Genomic DNA, 7,711 nt, shown 5'->3' on the forward strand with positions numbered 1-7,711 from the left:
TTATATATCCTATATTGTAAGTGGCACAGAATTTTTCCATAATGAGATACCCTAGGAAAGGAAGGTAAGAGAATGGGTTAAAGCAAGTGCTAGACCTTCAGTTATGCAGGCAGTGGTAGAGTCATTCTGCCAAATCTCAAACTCCCGCAGGGTACCCTGGAAGTTATAGTTATGGCACTTTACCCCAAGTGCATATGTCTGCAGCCTGAAGGCCCCACATTTGAACTCCAAGTAGATGGAGTTGACTCCAATGTGCACCAATAAAGTCTAGCTGTAGAACTCCAGAGCCCTGCCCTTTTACATTATGGTTGAGATTAGTCTTATGGGGTGGGGGGGGGGGGGGGGGGTCATCTGTCTCAAACAATGCCAAGAACTGTCAAGTAAGTTAGCTCCACCTACTTGCAGATGCTTCAAAGTTGCCAGAGTCATCTATCATACTGTTAGGAGAATAGAAGCCAGTAGGGAAAGCTCTGGCGAGGTAATTTCAAAACTTTCTTAGGTTTCCATGTGACCTGTAAGTGCTTCCTGGAGATGCAGACATGTTTTAAAAGTACCTCTACAACCACAACCAGAGGAGGCAGAAGTGGAGTGTAGACAGGAACTCACCTTGTGGGGTGGAGTAGGAGGAAACAACAGATAAAGAGAAGGCCAGAATATTGGTAGAAGTTTGTGGAAGGTGATATCATGTAAGACATTGGAGGTACAAAAGTGCTAGTAAGGGCATCATTGTGTAAACCAGGTTCAGAGGGTCATGGTTATTATTTTCCTTTTTGTTAATCCTTTGTCTGAGCCATTCCATTAAACCTTATTTACTTTTTTGTTAGAATGCTGGATTGGACCAGGCATAGACTCTACTCAAGAGTATCCCCAAAAGATCTATCTATCTATCTATCTATCTATCTATCTATCTATCTATCTATCTATCTATCTATCTATCTATCTATCTGTCTGTCTGTCTGTCTGTGTGAATTGGAGCATTTACTAGAAGGGTCCATCATGAATCAATTTAGACTGCTGTTATTAGAACATTACAAGTAGAATTTGATGAAAACAGGTCATTCACAAGTTTCTAACCGTGACACTGTGTTATTGTTAAAGAATATAGTTTACAGTAACAGCTGGGGATTCACTGTTATGGTTCACTGAGTGAAAAGTTAGAATCCATATTGCTGTCACCAGTGGCAAAAAAAGATGAAGCACATTAATTGTCTAGTCAATCAATGGTCATCTTACATGGTGCCTTTCACAGTGAAATCCTCAAGAACCACTTAAAAAATATAAAAACTGAACTGACTGAAGTACATATTTGCTTCTATAATGCATTCAAATATTTGCAGTTTTTGAGCCAATCAGTCAGCCTTTATTTTATATCATATCCTTACAAAGATCTTAACAAAGTGACTAATATGATAACTAATATAGACAAATTAAATACTGCATAATTATAGCTTTCAATTTTCTGAAACCATTTTTTCTTTACGGAGTAGTGGAGAGCTGGGATAAATTCTAGCAATATCTATAGGTGATCTGTAGTCATTCACAAACCTACGTTCAGTCGTACTGAACTAATACTATGTATAATCTAATGTATGGTAAAGGCAGGGAAAATGACTACTAGATGGAGCACACAACATATAACTATGCTTTGATTGACACTTTATATTTTGTATTGATGTTTTGAAACCAATACCATTTCATTTAAACAAAAATCTAAAATTGCCAAATAATCAAAGTCAATGCAAAGAAAATCCACGTTGATATGGGGAGAATGTTAAAATTTTTATGCAATCACATTCAGTCTTCTGGAGCTGTGAGGGAACAGCGCTAAGTGCTGTGCCACTCTGTCACTCTAAAACATAAATGTAGCTAAAACAGTTTTGATGACAGCATTGTTGAACTGGGAGCATAAAATAAATTATTTTTGTATTTAAATGTATTTTTCTTTTATTATAAATCCAGTCACCATCCTATCTTTAAAAAAGACTTTGAAAAATGTTGCGTACGCCTGTTTCCATGCTAACATCACGATGTATAAAAATAAACGCACATTCTCAGGCCAGCTCAGACCATAAAGTATGCACATTTCTGGCTCAGTTTTGCAAACTGGCAGCGCCCAGCGTCAAAGCAGTGCTACTGTTCCTGAGTGGCTTCCCTTTATTTTTTGGATTCACATCCCTAACGTGGCTTTATCAATACACTGACATTAACCGCATGTCGTTTTTTAGTTTAAGGCATCTGATTGTAATCAACCTGTAACAATTCTCATTGTACCATACAATAACAATAAAGAAATTCAATTCAATTCAATAGAAGACAGCCCGTATTTACAGATGATGACCACTGGCTTCTAAGTCAATTTTGATTACCAGGCGTTATCTTCTTGGAGCTCTTAAAATATTTTTCAGATGAAATGCAGTAAATTATATATATATATTACATTATACAGATAAATGTTTAACTTCATTTAAATAATGTATACTGTTATTAAACATGTGTAAACGGTGGACAGCGCTAGCGATGAACTGGCACCCGTTCAGGGATTGTTCCTGCCTATCTCTGTATACTTGCTGGGACTGGCGCAACCCTGGATGGATAGATGGATGGAGTAATTAAACATGTACTACGAAGATATTTCAATGTTCCTTAAAAGTTTTGAAGAATCGGCATTCTAAGCTTAGAGCTGATTGTGTTGCAATTGGTTACTTGGAGAAAGAAAAGGAAGGACAGGAATTAGGGGTTAGTATGTTTGAAAGAGACAGCACTGCTGCAATAAATTATTTCATTGAGTGTTGCACACAGCGCAGCAAGCATCTTGCGGGAGGCAGGAACAATCTCTGGATGGGGCACCAGCTCATTGCTACCATTGTGTCACTGTGGCCCCATGTTTAATATATGCTTTAATTAACTTCCTTGTGAAAATGATATCAAGTATACATCTTAGTATTTAAATTGTTCTGGGAGCTGTAATATCATGAATGTAATGGATTCTGTGTCCTGTCAATGTAAGAGAAACCCTACCCCTAACCCTAATTTCCCCCCATACGATTGTATATGAATACAATTAATCCATTCCGGACCGTACGAGCTGAATGTATATATATTTTTTTAAAGATTTTTAAGCACAAAAATAGTTAATTATACCATAGAATGCACAGTGTAATAGTAAACTAAATGTATAGACGTTGAATAACACTGAGAAAACCTTGAACAGAGAAAACTAACATTGAGAGTTCACGCTAATAGCCTTACGACCTGATTGCTGTAAACACTTTTTTTTAATGAGTTTTAAGCACAGGGAAAAAAAGGAACATTTGAAAAATCTGTAATTTATACAAAAACTAACCATAAACAACCAAGAAAACTAACCTTGCATGAGTCAAGTTTTGGCATGAAGGAAGTGAGGAGGAACTGGGTGGAGAGGAGATTACAGTTTTGAAGTAAAGTCCCTCTGTGCGATGCACGTCTGACCGAGAACAATGTACTGTACAGGTACAGGGAGAGACTGAACATGTGCGTAATTCACCGGTACGTACAAACCGGAAGGGAAACTGTCTTGTTCGTCACCCGAGTGTGTGGTAGTGAACAGATGCAAAAGTTTGGCGAACTTTTTGGTTGTAACCCGATTTGTACGTGTTCAGAGACGTTCGTGACCCGAGGTTCCACTATATATATATATATATATATATATATATATATATATATATATATATATATATATATATATATATATATACCAATTAAATATTATTGTAAAAGGTTTGGGGCAACATCACAAAAATTTATATTGAAAACAGAAAATAATAAAGATCTTTTTAGCAAAACAATATGTCTCTGTAGATGCGAGTCTTAAAATAGACCGCCCAAGATTGCGACACTTCTGGTTAAATACAGGCCATGCAGGAAGAGGTGGGTCCAGATGGACACCTACCGTAAGTGACATCCATGGTGGTAAGGTTGTCAATCATCCGGTCTACAGAGGAAGAAAGAAAAGCAGCATTAGTATGGAGTGGCACCCTGTGGATTGGTGAGGATTTACCACCACCAGAGCCTCAATGCATACGTGTGCAACTATATATATGGATTTGCTGCCAAGTAGATCCTATACCCAAAAGGAGAGCAAGACCTTTAGAGTAACTAATAAGAAAACAATTACACCAAGGAAGGTATAGTAGAAGGAGTAAAAACAATACAAAACTAGGAAAAAGAAATATACTTTTCAAGGCAGTCTACCCAATTATGTAATTACCTCTCTCCTTCCTAACTCTCGGTCTTCCCTCTTCCACAATGTATTGATCTCCTCCTCCTCTTCCTGTTCCTATAGGTCACACAAGGCCTTACCACTGCTCTTGTCCCGGCTCCAAGCCTGTCTGATTGAGGAAATTGTGGCCTTTATAAGCTTATACCTAGTACTTCTGGTGCTTGTCAGTCCATCCATGTAATTTCTAATCCAGGTGACGCTCCTGCCACAGCTACATATCCCAGTAGGCTTTGTGTCTGCCTGAGTTTTAGCAGCTGACTATTTTTGCTGCACACTAACAGCATGGGATTTTACTCCAGCTAAGAATTTGTACTATGATTTCCTGGCCAAGTTATCATATTCCTTTCAGGATGTGTACCATCCTGTAGTTTTCACAGATATTCTATTTGTCATCACCATATTCATATTTACTATATATATAGTGTGAAGGATGGCAGGGACAGACTGGGATGAACCCTGTTCCCTTACTTGGAACGGAGGCCAGGAGAATGGATGGACAAGGGGAGACAGACTCACAAGACTGCATGCTTCCCAGACATACAGGGTGGAAGCATTTCTAGGTCAGCGTGCCCATTCGTATGCTCTGTGGTGCCCTCTATCTGTCACAATAGCTTGGACTTTAGTTGACCCCAGGAGGAAATTTGACTTTTTATGGAAGCTCTTTAAATACAAAAATGCATAAATAGGTAGATAAATAAGTAAACAAATAAATATAACCACACACTTTGATCAAAACACATGTTGGTGTTACTGTAAAGCAAGAAAAAATCAAAAGAAAGTGTAGCTGCGTTTACCCAAAATTACCAAAGTTCTGCAGCTTCAGTATGTTTCATGGGATTCTGACAAAATATTTTCACTTTAAAAACTTTAGTAGAAATTCAAAGTAAAACAATTCATACAAAAACAGGGAAAAAATAGATATAGTAAAGAACAGAAAAGTTCTAGTTTAAGAAAAGTAATGCTTAAAGCTTATATATCTTATTTCATTCTTTAAGTTTGCTAACAGTTGAACCATTACTAAACAGTCAGAAAACTGTTTGCCTATTCCATTTTTATACTGTAAATGAGTCTTTCAGTCTCTGGTAGCACAGGGACCTTTTCTAAGCAGCAACTGACTCCATTAACACACTGTATGTAGATAGAGCAAGAAAGGTCTATCTCATATTAACACTACAGGGGGTGAAAGACTATACCATAATCTAATAGATATTCTTCTATAGAAGTCAAGAAAACACTATATGAGTTTAACTTTAAGCATTAACTTTCTAAGACTGGCTCTGACAGAAAAAAGTTCTGACTTGGCTATCATATTCACAGTGAGAAATTCATCAGCATTTCTTCACACACTTCAGTTGAATACAAGATTCATTAGCTGAAAGTCCTCAGAGTTAGAGAGAGGATGTGCAGCTCTGTTCATAATGGTACTCAGTTTTGTTTTAATTCAGTCCTTTGCTACTACTGTCAGGTTGTCCAGAGGTCATCCTCTAACTGAGCTTGCCATTTTAATTAGCTTGTTGATTTAGTGGGCCTCTCTTAAAGTGATGTTGCCAGCCCGGCACCAGCATAGAAAATCACACTGGCCATCACAGTGTTATAGAAGATGAGAAGGATGTCACTACTTGCATTAAAGAAGCACAGCCTCCTAAGAAAGAAGATTCTGCTCTGCCCTTTCTTATATAGTTCCTCTGTGTTCTGAGACCAGTCCAACATGTCATTAATGTGGACCCCCCAGGTACCTAGGAGTGCATCCACTCCATGAATAGTGGCCAGACACAGAGACTCTTTGGTGCTGTGAAAGTCAATAAGTAGTTCCATGGCTTTGCTGATGTTAAGATGCCTAACCCTAACCCTAATTCTTTTTGGACCAAGAAACAGAACTTTTTTGTCCGACTCCTATATTCTATTTCATCTCCTTCTCAATTCACGCCAGAAGTGCAGAATCATATGAGAATTTCTGCAGGTGACATGACCTGATGTTATGTTTATAGTGTGAGGTGTACAGAGTGAAGAGAAAAGGAGGCAGGGCTGTTCCATGTGGTGCTCCACTGCTGTTGTTCATATTCACATTAAAGCGAATGATGGTTCCTCAATGGAATCAAGAGTGATTGTCTCAGTGCCTGAAGACACTCAAAGAGGGGAAAATCAAGGGATACACCATAGCAGTGTAAAAATTTTCACTCATTGTATTAAGCCTTAACAATAAGTTCCAAGGCCCACTATATGTCTCAATATGCTATGCCGCAGCTCACAGAATTCAGTGACATATTAATACTTTCTGAAATCCCACATTCATGCAGCAGCATTTCACACAGTGCTTTACATAAAACAGATGCCGTGTTTAGCTTATGTAACAGCTAGTATGCATTTACAGCCTCCATCTGAATGTTAGTTTTTCCCAGCTGCAGGGCAGAAAGCAATTAGTATATTGGGAAGTCATTTCCATTGTTGAAATTAGAGACTTGGAAAGACTGTAGGTTTCCTTAATTTCTTCACCACAGAACTTTGGGAAGAAAGAATAAGACACGAGCATGATTCTAATCTTTTTTTTATATACTTCATACAGATTTCCATAATGGTTGTAGAGAATATTAACAAGCTTTGCCAGTGCACATCAGAAATTGAGCCAATATGCAATTGGTTGGCAAGTGTACCCCTTTAAAACTGCATGCACATCGTCTAAGCCAAGAGTGATTCAGTCCAGTCCACATCTCTGCCTAATTATTTTTAGCTCTGCTTGTTATTTTGCAGATGATTCAGAATACTACTTTCATTGGTTTTGGGTTTCACACAATAGCACATGTCACATGTTGACACGCTGGCAGTAGCATTTCTTTAGCAAAGTATTAAAAAAAAAATAATCAGAGTCCTGTACAATCAAACAAGAACATTGTGACTCACACATTCATGTTATTTGTTAGCCTTTCGACATGTGGGAATCGTTCACATGTAACAATGGTTTTCTTTTTTATTCTCTCATACCATAAACTGAATGGAATGTTTGTGTTATCAGTGGTGCCACGTAACATCAGTTTATTAGTCGTTCATTCTGTTATGGTGCATTGAATGGCTTTGAGTAAAGCTTGTGGTGTATGTAAAGCAAAGCATTTTAAATATTTTAGCTATGAACCAGAAACATTTGGATTGGCAAATAAATTGAGACTATATAACAGAAGGTTTGAGAGTGTTAAAGAAAGCAATTGCTTCATTTTGCCAAGAAACAGATTTATAGAGGAGCACACCAAACCATAGCTAAAAAAAGACTTTGCTAACCACTAGAAATAAGGCTTATTTTAGACAAAAAAAAACAAAAAACCCACGAGTAACGTGCAGTCTGCCAATGAGAATACAGCCAAACGTTAACATTAAACTTGAAATGCGTCAGCCAGTTTGCACACTACAGACAATGTGACAGAAGCCACTCAAGCAGCAATCCATTTGGGTGGGCTCAAAAGA

The sequence above is a fragment of the Erpetoichthys calabaricus genome, chromosome 4 (assembly GCF_900747795.2).
Source record: "Erpetoichthys calabaricus chromosome 4, fErpCal1.3, whole genome shotgun sequence".
NCBI classification, from domain to species: domain Eukaryota; kingdom Metazoa; phylum Chordata; class Cladistia; order Polypteriformes; family Polypteridae; genus Erpetoichthys; species Erpetoichthys calabaricus.